The 16,509-nt window shown below is 59.0% G+C and overlaps 1 protein-coding gene across 1 annotated transcript in view; it reads left to right on the forward strand.

Moving 5' to 3' along the window:
* The first annotated feature begins 638 nt into the window (after positions 1 to 638).
* SYT2 (synaptotagmin 2) overlaps positions 639 to 16,509 on the forward strand; it is a 46,323-nt gene continuing 30,452 nt past the window's right edge. Inside the window, exon 1 of the mRNA XM_055583691.1 lies at positions 639 to 751. The gene's annotated coding sequence lies outside the window, so the exon portion shown is untranslated. The remainder of the gene's footprint in view (positions 752 to 16,509) is intronic.

The following is a 16,509-nucleotide window of genomic DNA, read 5'->3' on the forward strand; positions in this document are numbered from 1 at the left end:
GGCCGGAGGAGGGGCTCAGGGGTTCCTCGTCCCCGCTGCCCCTCCGGCCGCTGTGCTGGGGTGGGGGGCCCAGCCCCGGCCTTCCCGAGAGGCCCCACGGAGGTGCCCTCTGAGAGCGGGGTCGGGGTCCTATGCCCTCCCCGCAGGGCCCCTCCGCCCGCGTCGTTCCCCCCTGCGGCGCGGGAAGAGCCTGGGCTCCGGGCCGCGGGCGGACGGCCCCCGCCTCCCTCAGCCTTTGTCTCCGCCGCTCCACTTCCTCTCCCTTTTCTCTTCCCGACCAGGAAAGCCTTCATCCGTAGCCCCGGAGCAAATCGGCTCCCTCCCGCCCGCGAGCGGGTCCCCGAGCGCGGGGAGGCGCCCGCCCGCCCGCCGCCCCTCGTAGCCAATCTCCGCGCGCGAGAGGCTCGGAGAGCCGGTGGGTGGCGGGGCGCGCAGGGTTGTCGCCGGGGGCGCGCGGCCGGCCTCACCCACCGCAAACTTCTCCCTCTCCCCGGGCACGAGTGGGGCGGGTCGTGGGGCGGGGGTCGCGCTGGGAGGCCGGGCCCGCGCCGCGTGCGGACGGCCGAGAGCGGCCTCGGGATTGGCGGGCGGCGGGCGCGGTGCAGGTGTTACTACTGCGGCGCGAGGGAGCGGGCGGAGCCGCCGCGGCCGGACACCGGGACGCGCCGAGAGGGGCCTGCGCTCCGGGAGCGCGGCGTCCTGCCCGCCGCCCTCGCCGCGAGCTCGGGCCGCCACGCCGAACCGTCTCCGGGTAAGAGCGGCGCGCGGGAGGCCGGGCCGGGGCGCAGGTGGCGCCCGCCTGGGACGCTCGGACTCTGGGCGGTGGGGACGGCGCTCCGGGAATCCGCGCGCTCCGGGAGCACCCTGATGGTTCCAGGGGAGAATCCGGAGTTATCCCGGGAACCCCGAGGCGGAGAGTGGCTGCGGGCGCGGGACCCCACCGGGGACCTGGCGGAGCGCGCTTCCTTTCTGTGCCTCTCGCCCGGCCGCGGCCATCCGGGTCTGGGATGGGCGGCGGCGTCTTCCGCCCCTTCCTCTCCCAGAAACTTTTTCTACTCCAGCCAGCGCGCGGCCAGTACGTGGGGGAAGCGAGGGCCCGGGATCCCGGTGAGCCACGTAGCTTGGAGAGTCCGGGCTGGGGTGGGGGGGCCGTAGGCGCGCAGACTCTGCTCATTTTTCTGTGTGACCTTGGACGAGCGGCCGCACCTCTCTGAGCCTTCAGGTGATGCGATGCCCCGGTAGGGAGTCGGGGCGTGCGGGGGGGCAGGGCGGTGGGCGAGCAAGCCCACGGGCGCACCTGCCGGCTGGGCCACCCAGCAGGGCCCCGCCTCCGTTCCCCGCCTCTGCAGGAGCTCCGCGCGGCCGTCCTGGGAGGCGGGTGGCGGTGTGGAGCTGCGCTCCTGGCGTGCCAGGCAGAGTCGGGAAGCTTCCATGCCAACTCCGCCTGTGACCTTGGACAACTCTCTTACCCCGCCGGGCCTCAGTATCTTCATCTGGAAAATGGGGGTTTGGAGTTTATGGTGACTGAATCTCTCCTGGTCCTGCTGGCCTGCCTGCAGGTGGGGTGCGCTGAGGGGATGGGGGCACACCCCTGGGTGACCTAGCTTCTGGGGAGAACTGCAGCGCCCTCCCCCGCAAGGCAGCGCGCCTGAGACTGTTTCCAGCACCACACAGCCTTCTTGCAGGGGCAGAGCCTTCCCCCAGAAGGGTTCCCAGTGCGGCATAGGTGCCTGGGGGTTCAGGGGGTGTCATGGGCCTCCCAAGGTCACACTGTGTCTAATTGATGAGGATGGCTTGAAAGGCCGCACTGCGATGGCAGTGGACACAGGAGCTTAGCCCGAGCCTGCCTGGGGTGCTCTGGCTCTCTTCCAGCTGAGATAAGTGGTGGCTTCTCAGGGGGCCTCAGGGTGCTGTGGGGAGGCTCCCGCTTTAAGATAGGAGGCCTGAGTCTAATTCTAGGTGCTGCTTCTCATTCTTGTGACCTTGTGTGACCTTGGGCGAGCCCCTTTCTTGCTTTCCTTGACTGTACATGGCAGGGGTCCAACCAGATGACTTCCCGGGACCCCTGCCGTCCTGTGGCTGCAGTTCCAGACAGAGTCTGATCAGAAGTGGGCTTGGCTGGGTGGTGGGGCCCATGGCTCTGGAATTCCCACTGCACGTCTGTCTGCAGAGTGGAGACCCTTGAGGCAGATTCTGGGTGTGAGTGGGCCACGGGCAGGCGTCCCTGGGGGACCTGGGCTTACCAGTTAGTGGCTGTGTGACCTTGAGCGTGGTGCTCCACATCCTGTGGTGTTTTAGTTGCCGAGAGGCGTGAACAAGCGACACGTGTGCGATGCTTCGTCCGGTGCTGAGTTCTGAGTGGCTGCTGCCCGTGAGAACGATAAGGACCTGCAAGGGGCGGGGGGACCTGCCGAGCAATCTCCCAGCAGCTTCAGGGCGTCCCTGCAGAAGGGGGCAGCGGCTCTGCCTCCTCCCCTGTCTGTGTGTCTTTCTGTACCTCTTTCTTGGATCATTAGAGAGGTTCTACAGCTAAAAATTCACAGGCAAGAAAGTTGCTACTTGACTTTAATCTCACGCCTCTTTTCCACTGGTTCCCCCGCCCCACTTCCCATCCCTTCTGAGACAAGATGTGGTTCAGTCCATCCGCTCCAGAACCTTCCAGGAAGGAGCTAACAGGGGCCAAGAGAGGGTGAGGCTGGCCCCCAGAGGGAGTAGCCAGAGCGCGTCTGCACCCAGGGCAGTGGCGGGAGGACCCCCAGCGGCGGGAGGACCCCCCAGGATCCTGGGGTGCCAGTGTGGACTGCGGGCTGCCCTGGGGTGGGAGTGGCGTTGCCCCAGGCTCACCGTGTGACCATGGGCGATGTGCGCTCAGCCGCGAGGGACACGGTCGGCTTAGCTGCTTGAAGGGCCTGTGGGTCTGCTTTTGCCGAGGCGCGGGGTGGGGCCCCGTGGGCCGTGCCTCTCGGCTGTCTCCACTGCGCTCTGTGACAGCCTGGGGAGGTGGTGACATCTCGGCGGGAACGCTGATGCTTAAAAGCAGACAGATCCAGGCTCCCATCTTGGCCTTTTCCTTTTAGCCATGTGAACTTGGGAAAAGTACTTGACCTCTGAGGCTCCGTTCTGTCATCTGTGGACTGGGAACACTGTTGCCTACTTGCCAGGGAATAGTTCACGCAAACTCCTGGGGTGTGGGCAGTTCTTAGTGTGAATCAGCGCACTGCCTGGGGAGTGGCCTTTTGAGGTTCTGTGTCGTCACGGGGGATGCAGGCTAAGGCAGAGCGGGGACAGAGCCCCCTGCCCTGCCGCCGTCACCAGGCGTGGGGCTGCAGGCTGGGGTGAGTCCAGAGAGGAGTCTGGGCCAGCAGAGGCCCCCGGTGCCCAGCGACAAGCAGAGCCCGGCGGCCTCCATCTAAGGCTAGTCTAAGGAGGGGCTTTAGAGAAGGGTTTTGGGGAAAAGGCCTCACCGTCCCTGGGCCATGTTGAGTGAACCGCAGCCTAGGGCGCTGGGGACACCTTGGGCATCGTCCGTTCAGCGTCTGGTGTTGCTGACGGGGATACAGGGCTGACAGAGGGGCGTGCCTTGTCCGGGATCACACAGCACGTGGGCATCAGAGATGGGGTTGCACCTGCCCGGTGGGCCCTCAGGCCAGCCGCCTCTCCACTCTCCCTGTTAGGAACAAAGCGGGTATTTTCTTCTAAAATTAGAGTACACGGTAAAGGGGCTTTGATGGCAGCAGAAAGGGGGTGAGGTCCTCAAGTGCAGCGTCCCCAGGTTGAACACTGAGGCCCAAGAGGCCTGGAGGGTCGGCCACAGTGGCTGGAGCCGGAGACGCGTGCTCCTGCCCATGCCCTGCCAGTGACGCCAGCCGCCGCCTGCTTCTCTGGGGCCCGACAGGCCTCCTGGAAACAGGACAGCAAAATGCGGAAAGCAAACCCAGGGGCTCGAGGGAGGCCCAGAGGCCGGAAAGGCAGAAAGAGCAGTTCCCAGAGCAGCCCTCCTGTCCTGGCTCGCCTCTTGGCCTGTCTCCGCCGGCCCGCCTGGGCCACTCCTGAGCACACCGCGGCCTGCCCACCTCCCTGCTGTGGCCTCAGTCTGCTGGGCGGGTCCGGGGTGGGGTTGCGGGGAGGACTTCTGGAAACGGGGGCGGCGGGCTGGGGCCTCGGGGGCGGCCCTCGGTCCTGAGCCGGCCGGTGGGTGAGGCGGCTGAAGCGCCCTTTGTGCTGGACCCGTGCCCCCGCCCTGACCCCTGTGTGCCTCCCTGGCTGAGGGGACCCCTGCAGAAAGGCCTGGAGTGGCTGGCCCTGCGCAGGGCTCAGGCCCGCTCCCTCATCTGCCCCCAACCTCAGGGACAACGTGGAGAAAGTCCTCGTCGGGTCGAGACAGGCTGTGCGGCCTCTCTGCCTGCCCTTGTTTTATCTCATTGTTCTCTGCATCCTGTTCACCTGTCCTGTGTCCTGAAGCTGGGGAAGGGCCAGGGGGAGGGCGGCCAGAGCCCTCTGCCTTCCTGGACTGACAGGGACTGGCCTTCAGCGGCTTTTGTGGTCTCTGTGTTGCTGGTAGAACTGCGTCTTTGCAGGTTCACGAAGGGGGCTTCAGGAAGCAGGGCGCTCCTGCCCCCACCCCCGGGCTGTGCTGCAGCAGGAGGGGCTCAGGTGGCACAGGGGGGCTTCCTGCTGTGTGGTGACTCTGCCAGGTGGGAGCCATGGGTGGAGCCCGAGCCCTGCCTCTTGTGGGAGGGCCTGGCTGTGCCACCTGCCCCCAGAGACCAGAGAGCCAGGTTGACCTCCCACCGTGGGGCCGGCCATGTGCCGTTGGACCTGGGGCAGCGGTGGAGAGACCGTGGGAGGGCCTGCACCCCCACACCCCAAACCTCCAGGTAGCCTGCCTCCTGCTCCGAGCAGCTGCCCAGTGGTGGCGGTGAGGGGCCTTCAGCCTGCCCTCCACGCTGGGCCCGGCTGGGCCTGGCAGGCAGCCTGACAGCCGGAAGTCACTTGCGTACCGTCCCCCGGGCCCCAGCACATGGCCTCAGGTGAGAGCGCAGCCCAGAGTGGACTCTCTGCACCTTCCTGGGCCCTGACCCGTCCGGGTGGGGTCTGGGGGCTCTGGACCTGGCGCCTCACAGGTGCCCGCATTGCCACCCCAGTGCCAGACACCTGTGTCCAGATCCTGCCTCCTGCAGGGCTGGGGCTAATTTTTTTGAAACACTTGGGATAGCACGTGAAAGAACTGACAAAAGATTAATCTCCGAAATATACAAGCAGCTCGTGCACCTCAGTACCAGATAAACGACCCAGTCAAAGCATGAGCAAGAGAGTCAAACAGACGTTTCTCTAAAGAAGACACCAGTTCAGCTCAGTCGCTCAGTCGTGCCGACTCTGTGACCCCACGGACTGCAGCACGCCAGGCCTCCCTGTCCCTCACCAACTCCCAGAGCTTGCTCAAACTCATGTCCATCGAGTCGGTGATGCCATCCAACCATCTCATCCTCTGTCATCCCCTTCTCCTCCCGCCTTCAACCTTCAGGCCTCTGCCCAGCGGTTTTGAGCAGGAGCCCAGCCCGCCTGCTGCAGCGCCCCTGGAGCGCACACACTCTGGAGCCTGCTGCGCTCCCTCTGCCCCCGCCTCCGCTTCCTAAAGGTGTCTGCCGGGGCTGGAGTGTAGGGTCCTGGGCGGGTGCCTGTCCCCTGTGACCTTGGCTGTGGCCTCAGATCCCACAGGAAGCTGGAGGGGCGTTGAGAGGTGGGAGCACTTCCTGAGGGCTCGGTTGGGGAGGTGAGCGGAGGCTTTTCCCTGGATATTTGGGCTACAGGCTGGATTCAGGAAAAGCTTCAGGAAGAACCTCGGATGTGGAGTTCCATAACTCAGAGTCCCGAGTCGGACCCTGCAGCCAGCTGCGGGCCGTTGCTGGGGCTCCCTGGCCCCATCTCCCTGCTCCCAAAACTGTGATCAAAGCCTTTCCCTTGCAGGTTTACAGGGTTTTACTTTTTTTTTGGCCATGCCACGCAGCACCCGGGAACTTAGTTTAACCCTGATCAGGGATTGAACCCCTACCCCCTGCAGGGGAAGCTCAGAGTCTTAACCGCTGGACCACCAGGGAAGACCCCAGGTGCTGAGGTGTAACCCCGTGCCTCACAGTGCGGTCACCCGAGGCGCACAGTCGGTGACTTTTAGCAGAGCTGTGCAGCCAGTACTGCCAGCTAGCTGCAGAGCTTGGTCACCCAGAAAGAAAGCTGCGTGCGTCAGTGGTCACCCTGTCCTCCTTCCCCCCAAGCTCCACCAGGGGATTGTCTGTCTTCTGTCTCTGTCAGTCTGTCTCTCTGGACGTTTCATATAAGCAGAATCATTCATCCGGTGGTCTTCTGTGACTGGCTTCTGTTTTCAAGGTCAGTCCACGTCCGGCCTTTGTTCCTGAGCTGCTGAGTGATGTTCTGTGGCAGGGATAAACCACAGTGTATTTATCCATCTGTCGATAGCGTTTCGGTTGGTGTTTGACGATGTGAATGCCAGTGCTGTGAACATTTGAGGGCAGGTTTTTGACAGGACACCTGACTTTATTTCTCTTGGGCATGTGCCTCGGAGTGGGCCTGCTGGGGCAAAAGGTACACAGCCACTCTCTCTTTATCTGGGGCTCTCCTCCACGTCTGGGGATTCAACCAGCTGTAGATTGAAAATATTTGAAAAAAATTCTGAACAGTTTCACAAAGCAAAGTTTGAATTTGCCACATACCAACAACTCTTTATACAGCGTTTCCATTGTATTTACAACTAGTCACACCGTGTTTACTTTGTGTGAGGTGTTCTCAGCAAATAGAGGTGGATTAAAGTGTCCAGGAGGGAGGTGTGCTGCATGTATATGAGAGGCTTGAGCACCCATGGGTTTGGTGTCTGAGGCGTCCTGGCACAGTGCCCATGGAGGCTGAGGACAGCGGTTCTTGTTTTTCACTTATTTTTGAAGTTGGCGGTGACCCAGGCCTGTTCTGAGCATTGCATGTGGATAACTCCTTCAGTTAGCACGATTCTCTATGCAGAAGGTACTGTCATTATTCACTTTCTAGAATAAGGAACCTGGGGTTCAGTTTTCCAGGACACTCGCCTGGAGACCTGGACTTGAACCCAACACATGGGCTGAGTGCCGTGCTCTGGGGGTGCTCCCCACCACCGCTGCATGCTCCCTGCCACTACTGGGTGCTCCCTGCTACCACTGAGTGTTCCCTGCCACTGCTGGGTGTTCCCCATCACCACTGAGTGCTCCCTTCCACCACTGAGTGCTCCTCGCCACCGCTGTGTGCTCCCCATCACTGCTGTGTGCTCCCTGCCACCACTGAGTGCTCCCCACCAGCACTGGGTATTCCCCATCACGCTGAGTGCCCCCTTCTACCGCTGAGTGCTCCCCACCAGCACTGGGTATTCCCCATCACGCTGCGTGCCCCCTTCTACCGCTGAGTGCTCCCTGCCACCGCTGGGTGCTCCCCATCACTGCTGAGTGCTCCCCGCCACTGCTGAGTGCTCCCCATCACCGCTGAGTGCTCCCTTCTACCGCTGAGTGCTCCCCGCCACCAATGTGTGCTCCCCATCACTGTGGAGTGCTCTCCGCCACCACTGGATGCTCCCTTCCACCACTGAGTGCTCCCTGCCACCGCTGGGTGCTCCCCGCCACCAATGCATGCTCCCCATCACTGCTGGGTGCTCCCCACCACCGCTGAGTGCTCTCCACCAGCACTGGGTGCTCCCCATCACTGCTGGGTGCTCCCCGCCACCACTGGCCCTCCTGGGGAGGTGACCAGACCCCCACACCCTCTGTCCCCATGTGGGGCTTAGGGACTGCCGTGCCCCCCAGTATGGAAAGCCTCCCACGTTGCTCTTAAGAGGAGACAGGGAAGACCCCGGCCCCAGAGCGGGGTGTCTGGACTCCACCTCGGTCTGCCCTCCTGACTTGGGGAGAGGCCCCTTCTCTGGCCCCTTCCCTCCACCCGGCTCTCTCCATGAGGCTCTGCACTGCCTCACCCAGCGGGTGACACCCAGGCCCCCGCAGAGCTCTGCCCTCTCGGAGTGCCAACTGACCAGGCGGGTGGGAGGAGGGGCACCCGCCGCAGACCCCCCATCCATCACCCCTGCTGTGGGCTGGGGGCCCCTGGGTCCAAGCCAGGACTGAGCCCGTCGCCGCATGGCCCATGCCTCCGGAGCCCTGCTCTGGAGTCTCGCACCAGCCAGCTTCTGACGCTCAGCCCTTCTCCGCCGTCTGGGGTCTTTGTGGGAAAGTGCTGAGCGCACAGGAGGTGCCTGGTGTGTATTTAGCCCACTCTGAACCTCCAGCTAGCCTGGCGACACCAGCAAGGTGGCACGGCCCCCGCGCACCTTCCCTCTGCACATCCAGCTCTGCGGCCTCTCCCAGGCCCTCCACTCCACCCACCCCGCCTCCTGGAGCCTTCCATCCACGCTCTTCCTGATACCCAGGCCCTGTGTCCATTCAGTCCAGTCGCTCAGTCGTGTCCAACTCTTTGCGACCCCATGGACTGCAGCACGCCAGGCCTCCCTGTTCATCACCAACTCCCAGAGTTTGCTCAAACTCATGTCCATTGAGTTGGTGATGGCATCCAACCATCTCATCATCTATCATCCCCTTCTCCCACCTTCAGTATTTCCTAGCATCAGGGTCTTCCCCAAGAGTCAGCTTGTCGCATCAGGTGGCCAAAGTATTGGAGTTTCAGCTTCAGCATCAGTCCTTCCAATGAATATTCAGGACCGATTTCCTTTAGGATGGACAGCTTGGATCTCCTTGCTGACAAAATGTGGTCCACTGGAGAAGGGAATGGCAAACCACTTCAGTCTTCTTGCCTAGAGAACCCCATGAACAGCATGAAAAGGCCCTGTGTCACAGAGCCTTTAACCCGCAGACGGTCAGCAGTGCCTCTGCTGGGGAGAAGAGGTTCAGGGTGGGACGTGCCTTCTGCAAGCTGGCGGCTGGCCCCGGAGGACATGAGTGAAGGCCGTCTCGTCCCACATGCCCAGGTAAAGCCTGACCCAAGTCTGTGACCTCAGAGCTTCCAAAGTCAAACACGGAGGAGACGCTGGGGCACGGTGCCCAGGACGGCGCGTCTGGTGCTGGGAGTGCCCACCTACACCTTGGTTGGTCATCACAGCGAGGCTCCCAGACAGCAAGGGTTTGCTCAGCAGTGACTGCAGGGGCTTCCCTGGTGGTCCAGTGGTCAGGAATCTGCCTTCCAGCACAGGGATGTGGGTTCGATCCCTGGTTAGGAGACTAGGATTCCGCATAAGCATGTGTACCTGTGTGTGCTGTCGTGTCTGATTCTGCGCAACCCCATGGACTGTAGCCCACCAGGCTCCTCTGTCCATGGGATTTCCCAGGCAAGAACACTGGAGGGGGTTGCCATTTCCTTCTCCAGGGGATCGTCCCGACCCAGGGACTGAACCGTGTCCCCTGCGTTCCCTGTGTTCCCTGCATTGGCAGGCGGAGTCTTTAACACCACACTACCTGGGAAGCCCTGGGATCCCATGTGCCATGGGCCAGCTAAGCCTGCACTCCAGAGTCTGTGCCCCAAAGAGAAGCCAATGTGTCGCAACCAAGACTCCACACGCCGAAGACCTAGCTCAGTGCAAAAAAAAAAATAAATTGTAGTCAAAAAAAATAATAATACTGGTTTTAAACAACATGACTGCAGGCACACTGCCGTGGAGACAGGCACATGGAATCTTCAGTCTGCGCGTGCATCTGAAAGCTACGTTGCACCAGGCTGCTGTCTCCTAAGTGTGCAATAGCGTCATCTCCGTAAAAACAGCTTGTGTGTTTTCATTACCAAACGGGCTTCCCTCATAGCTCGGTTGTTAAAGAATCCGCCTGCAATGCAGGAGACCCTGGTTCGATTCCTGGGTTGGAAAGATCCCCTGGAGAAGGGAAAGGCTACCCACTCCAGTGTTCTGAACTGGAGAATTCCATGGACTTTATGGTCCATGGGGTCGCAAAGAGTTAGACACGACTGAGTGACTTTCACTTCACTTCATTGCAAAACACTTTATTGCTAAAAATGCCAGAACAGCTGCAATAGTAATATCAAAGATCACTGCTCGCAAATCACCACGGCAAATCTAATAATAGTGAACGTTTGGAATGTTCACAAAAGGGGGCCTTGAAGGTCATCCAGGCCAGTGCTGGGTCCCCTCTGTGTCTTCCAGCAGTGGTCCGTCCTCAGCTTGAATTCCCCCAGTGACAGGGCACTCGTCCCCTCACAGAACTGCCATCATCAGGGTTTCATCAAATGCCGAGATGCCCCTCACTCTGGGCCTGCATCTGTGCTCCCACAGCATGAGGTGGGGGGCCCGCCCGGGGACGTCCGGCTGCCCGTGTCCAGGCCCCCGTGCCCCTGGAGTCGGAGAAGCAGGGGAAGCCGCCGGGCAGCAACTGGGCTTGGAGGGCAGGGTCTCCCTGATAGGGACCCTGCTCGGGTGTCTGGCCACTGCGAGGAGCGAGATGCTGTTGGTGGGGCCGAGTTAGATGCCTGGAGCGCATGTCAGAAGCGCACAAACAGGCCAGCTCTGTTCACGGAAGCGGCAGGCGCCAGCCCGTCATCACCTCTGGGGCCGTGAGTCTGACGGTGCCTCGCTGGGGGCTCAGCGAGGGCTCGGGTTCCACGCCGTCAGCCCTGCCCTGCCAAGTGCACCGCCTCCTGCCCCTGCCCCTGAGACCTGGGGTGCGTCTCTGCCTCCTGCCGCCCCTCGTGGCCCTGGGTGTGCTGACCGATCTTTGGGGGAAGCAGAGTCCCCAGCAACCATGGAGGGGCGTTCCTCTGCTGGGCAGGATGGTCCCGAGAGCGTGAGCCTGGAGACTCCACATCCTGGCCCAGGAGGCTCCGAGGGTGCGTCCCCGGGCGGCGTCCTGCTGTGTCACTCCTGGGGGCCGGCTGTCCTCCCATCTCGGGGGCAGCGGCCGTGAGCCCCCGCATCTAGTTCTGTGGTCCTCACAGGCCGCTCCTGCCAGGGGCGGAGTTTCTGGGGTGGAGACTGGTCAGTGTCTTCCAAGGCCTTCCATGACCCCTGGCTCGGGGCGCCTCTGCCAGGAAGCCCGCCGGTGGTACAGCCGGTCCTGAAGCCTGTCCCTGCGGTCCCTCAGCCGGAGCCGCGGAGACTGCAGGGCCGGGGTGGACCCACCTGGGCTGAGCGCTGTCCTCGAGACGGAGGTCAGTGTGCCTCGTGCGGAGCCTGCAAGGCCGCCCTCTCTGCGCCCCACACGCGCCTGTCCCCATGCCACCTCCATGCAGAACCCTCCACGTGCCGCTGTGCCCGCCAGAGCCGGCTTCCTGCCCCTGTGGCCGTGCGCCCAGCGACCCCAGGGCTTAGCCGCTGCGCCCCCTGCTGCTGAGCCAGACGCCTGTCCGCAGCTGCTGGCACTGCCGGCTGGCAGGTCGCTGGCACAGCAGGGGTTCGGCTGGGATGTCTGGGTGGCCCGGCCTCACTGAGTGCAGCCCTGTCGCTGGTGGGGATGGGGGGCCGGGGGACGGGGGGCTGGGGATGGGGGGCCTGGGGACGGAGGGTAGTGGGTGAGATGGAGGGTCGAGGTCAGAGGCGCCAGGTCCGCTTCTCAAGGCTGGACGGGGCAGAGGCTGCGCCCTCGGTCATCAGGGATGCGGTCCTCACACACACTGCACACACACACCTCACACACATGTTCACTGCATACACACCTCACACACACTACACATATACATTCACTACATACACACCTCACACATGTGACATACTACACACACACACACACTCACTGCATATGCACCACACACACCATGCACCTCACACACACACACCTCACAGATGAACCTCACACAAACACCACAGACACTCAACACACGAGTTGTTGTTGTTGCTCAGTCACCAAGTCATGTCCTCTTCTTTGTGACCCCATGGACCGCAGTACACTAGGCCTCCCTGTCCTTCACTGTCTCCTGGAGCTTGTCCAAGTTCATGTCCATCAAGTCGGTGATGCCATCCAACCATCTCATCCTCTGTCGTCCCCTTCTCCTCCCTCCTTCAATCTTTCCCAGCATCAGGGTCTTTCCCAGTGAGTCAGCTCTTCGCACGAGGTGGCCAAAGTACTGGAGTTTCAGCTTTAGCATCATTCCTTCCAAAGAAATCCCAGGGCTGATCTCCTTCAGAATGGACTGGTTGGATCTCTTGCAGTCCAGGGGACTCTCAAGAGTCTTCTCCAACACCACAGTTCAAAAGCATCAATTCTTCAGTGCTCAGCGTCTTCACAGTCCAACTCTCACATCCACACATGACCACAGGAAAAACCATAGCCTTGACTAGACGAACCTTTGTTGGCAAAGTAATGTCTCTGCTTTTGAATATGCTGGCTAGGTTGGTCATAACTTTCCTTCCAAGGAGCCAGCGTCTTCTAATTTCATGGCTGCAGTCACCATCTGCAGTGACTTTGTTCTTAGCGTCTTGAGCTGTTTCTCACTTGAGGCCTGATCTTGTCTGTACTTAAGGCCCTTGATGTGTCTTTTTCTCTGACCATCCCTGAATGTTGGCCTCAACTCTTTCTCACTGCGTCCTCCACTTGTTTCTTCCTGGGGCCCTGATCATGTCCCTGACCGATTCCCCTACCCTCTCTTTCAGTCCTCGATGGTATTTGTAAGGCCCTGACACTTTTTACCTTATGACCTAGCTCTCCCGCTAACATCCTGACACTGTCCCTAACTCAGATGCTGATACTGTCTTGCCCCAAGCCCCAGAATATCCCTATCTAAGGCCTCTGTGCCAAGTCACTTCAGTCGTGTCTGATTCTTTGCAACCCCACAGACTGTGGCCCTCCAGGCTCCTCTGTCCATGGGATTCTCCAGGCAAGGATACTGGAGTGGGCTGCCATGCCCTCCTCCATCTAAGGCCTCTATTGTCTTCCCGTTTCGTGGCTGCGGTCACCATCCGTGCTGATTTTAGAGCCTAAGAAGAGACACTCTGTCACGGCTTCCACCGTTTCCCCTTCTGTTTGCCATGAAGTGATGGGACTGGATGCCATGATCTTAATTTTTTCAATATTGAGTTTTACGCCAGCTTTTCACTCTCCTCTTTCACCCTTACCAAGAGGTTCTTTAGTTCTGTTCACTTTCTGCCCTTAGAGTGGTATCATCTGCATGTCTGAGGCTGTTGGTTTTTCTCCTGGAAATCTTCATTCCATAATCAAGACTGTAATCAGCTTGGCATTTTGCATGATGTGCTCTGTGTATAAATTAAACAAACAGGGTGACAATAAACAGCCTAGCCGTATTTCTTTCTCAATCCTAAACCAGTCAGTTGTTCAGGGTTCTAGCTGTTGCTTCTTGACCCTCATACAAGTTTCTCAGGAGACAGTTAAGATGGCTTGGTATTCCCATCTCTTTAAGATTTTTCCACAGTTTGTTGTGATCCACATAGTCAAAGGCTTTAGCATAGTTGATGAAACAGAGGTAGATGTTTTCTTGGAATTTCCTTGCTTTCTCTATGTCCAGCGAATGTTGGCAATTTGATCTCTGGTTCCTCTGCCTTTTTAAAACTCAGCTTACACATCTGGAAGTTCTTGGTTCATGTGATGCTGAAGCCTAACTTGGAGGATTTTAAGCACAACCTCACTAGCGTGGGAGGTGAGTGCAGCGGTCTGGTGGTTTGAACGTTCTTTCGTACTGCCCCACCTGGGAATTGCGATGCAGATTGAATTTTCCAGTCTGGTGGCCACTGCTGGGTTTTCCAAATTTGTTGACGTGTTGAGTGCAGTGTTTTAATAGCATCGTCTTTCAGGATTTTGAATAGCTTTGCTGGAATTCCATCACCTTCACTAGCTGTGTTGGCCCTCGCGCTTCCTAGGGTCCGCTTGACTTCGTGCTCCAGGATGTCTGGCTCTGAGCAGGAGGCTGCACCGTCGTGGCTTACTGGCTCCAGGATGTCTGGCTCTGAGCAGGAGGCTGCACCGGTGTGGCTTCCTGGGTCACTGAGATCATCTCTGTGCGGCTCTTCTTTGTGGTCTTTCCATCTCTTCTGGGCCTTGTCTCCTTGATTAGGTCTTTGCTGTTTCTGCCCTGTACTGTGCCCGTCTCTGGATGGTTGTTCCTTTGACATCTCCCGTTTTCTTGAAGAGGTCTCTAGTCTTGCCCTTCCTGTTTCCCTCTATTTCTTTGCGCTGCTCGTTGAAGAAGCTCCTGTCTCTCCTGCTGTTCTCTGGACCTCTGTGTCAGTCGGGCATGTCTTTGCCTTTGCCCCTTGCCTCTTGCTTCTCTTCTTCCCTCGCCTGTTGGAAAGCCCCCTGCGACAGCCCTTTGCCTTCTTTCTTCTCTTTCCTTTTGGGCTGGTTTGTCTGTTGTGTCCTGTGGACTGTGCGGGCCTCCGTCTGTGGTTCCTCAGGCGCTGTGCTCATGAGATCTGGTCCCTTGAATATTTGTCGCCCCCCCTGTACATTCATGGGGATTTGAGTCCTACCTGATTGGCCTGGTGCTATCCTCCGCTTTCTTTAGTTTGAGCCTGAATTTTGCTATGAGGAACTGATTATCTGAGCCACAGTCAGCTCCCCATCTTGTTTTTGCTGACTGTATAGAGCTTCTCCGTCTTCGACTACAAAGAATATAATCAGTCTGATTTTAGTGCTGACTGTTTGGTGGTGTCCATGTGTAAAGTAGTCCCTTGGATTGTTGAAGGGTGTTTCCTATGACCAGTGCATTCTCTTAGCAGAATTCTGTTAGCCTTTGCCCTGCTTCATTCTGTACTCTCAAACTTGTCTGTTACTCCAGGTATCTCTTGACTTCTACTTTTGGATTCCAGTCCTCTATAATGAAAAGAACATCTTTTTTGGGTGTTAGTTATAGAAGGTCTTGTAAGGTTCTTCATAGAACCATTCAACTTCAGCTTCTTCCGCATTACTGGTCGGGGCATACACTTGGATCACTGTGATATTGAATGGTTTGCCTTGGAAACAAACAGAGATCATTCTGTTGTTTTTGAGATTGCATCCAAGTACTGCATTTCGGATTCTTTTGTTGACTATGGTGGCTACTCCATTTCTTCTGAGGGATTCCTGCCCACAGTAGTAGATGTAATGGTCATCTGAGCTAAATTCACCCATTCCAGTCCATCTTAGTTCGCTGATTCCAAGAATGTCTGTGTTCACTCTTCTTTCTCCTGGTTGACCATGTCCGATCTACCTTGATTCATGGACCTGACATTCCAGGTTCCTGTGCAATACTGTTCTTTAGAGCATCGGACTTTCATCATAGACGCATCCACACTGAGCGTCGTTTCCGCCTTGGCCCAGCTGCTCCCTTCTTCCTGGAGCTGAGCAGTTGTCTCTGCCCTTCCCCACTAGCGGGCTGGGCACCTTCCGGCCTGGGCGCTCATCTCTCGGGGGCCTGTCTTTTTACCTTTTCATGCTGTTCATGGGCTTCTCATGGCATGAGAATGCTGGAGTAGTTTGCGTTCCCTCCTCCAGTGAGGCCCGCTTCGTCAGGACTCTCCACTGTGACCCGTCCGTCTCAGGTGGGTGTGGCTCCCAGCTTCACTGAGCTATGCAGACCCCTTCGTCACGACAAGGCTGTGATCCAGGAAGGACCAAACACATTCCACACGTCACAGGTCACAGTGCACCAACGCACACCACGAGCACCTCTTACACACCTTACACACACATACCCCACCTCACACACCACACGCACACCACGAGCACCTCTTACACACCTCACACACACACCCCACCTCACACACCACACGCACACCACGAGCACCTCTTATACACCTCACCCACACACACCCCTCACACACCACACGCACATGCACACACCCCACACAGGACACAGACACGCAACACACACATGCAAGACAGCAAACATACCACAAACACACATACCTCACACACACCCCGCACACACACCCCTCACACACACCCCCCACACACCCCTCACACACACCCCTCACATACCTTATTATATATATCACACACACAACTACACACTCCCCATAGACACTGCAACTGCACATACTGCACAATCTCACAAGCCACAGACACCTATACACACCACACACACACACGCCACACACCTCATACCATGCACCCCTCACAGGCACACCACGCACCCCTTGGACACCTCATACACCCCGCACACTCTCTTGTCTTCATGTTAAAAAGCATTTGCTTTTGTCTCATTGCTTCCACACTGTGTCTGAGAAGCCACACAAGCGTGTGTGTAAAGGGAGCACGCCCCCCTGCCCACCCGGCCAAGCCGCCTGCAGCTACACCGTGGGTTCCCCCAGGAGGCAGGCCGGGGTCGCCTCTCAGGGCCCCGCGGGACACAGCCTGACCCCGCCCAGCTCCCACGCCATCTCCCAAGGCTGTAGCTTCCTCGGGGCCGTGTGTGGCAGAGCTCGTGTGTCAGAGCCTCTAACGTTCAGTCGGCAAGAGAACGCATCTGTCTTGGTGGCTTTCGGGTGAGTGTGACATCATGTATCTGGGGAGGGTAGCGGGGTGGGCCCCGCGTGCA

This window comes from Bubalus kerabau, chromosome 5 (genome assembly GCF_029407905.1).
Source record: "Bubalus kerabau isolate K-KA32 ecotype Philippines breed swamp buffalo chromosome 5, PCC_UOA_SB_1v2, whole genome shotgun sequence".
NCBI classification, from domain to species: Eukaryota; Metazoa; Chordata; class Mammalia; order Artiodactyla; family Bovidae; genus Bubalus; species Bubalus kerabau.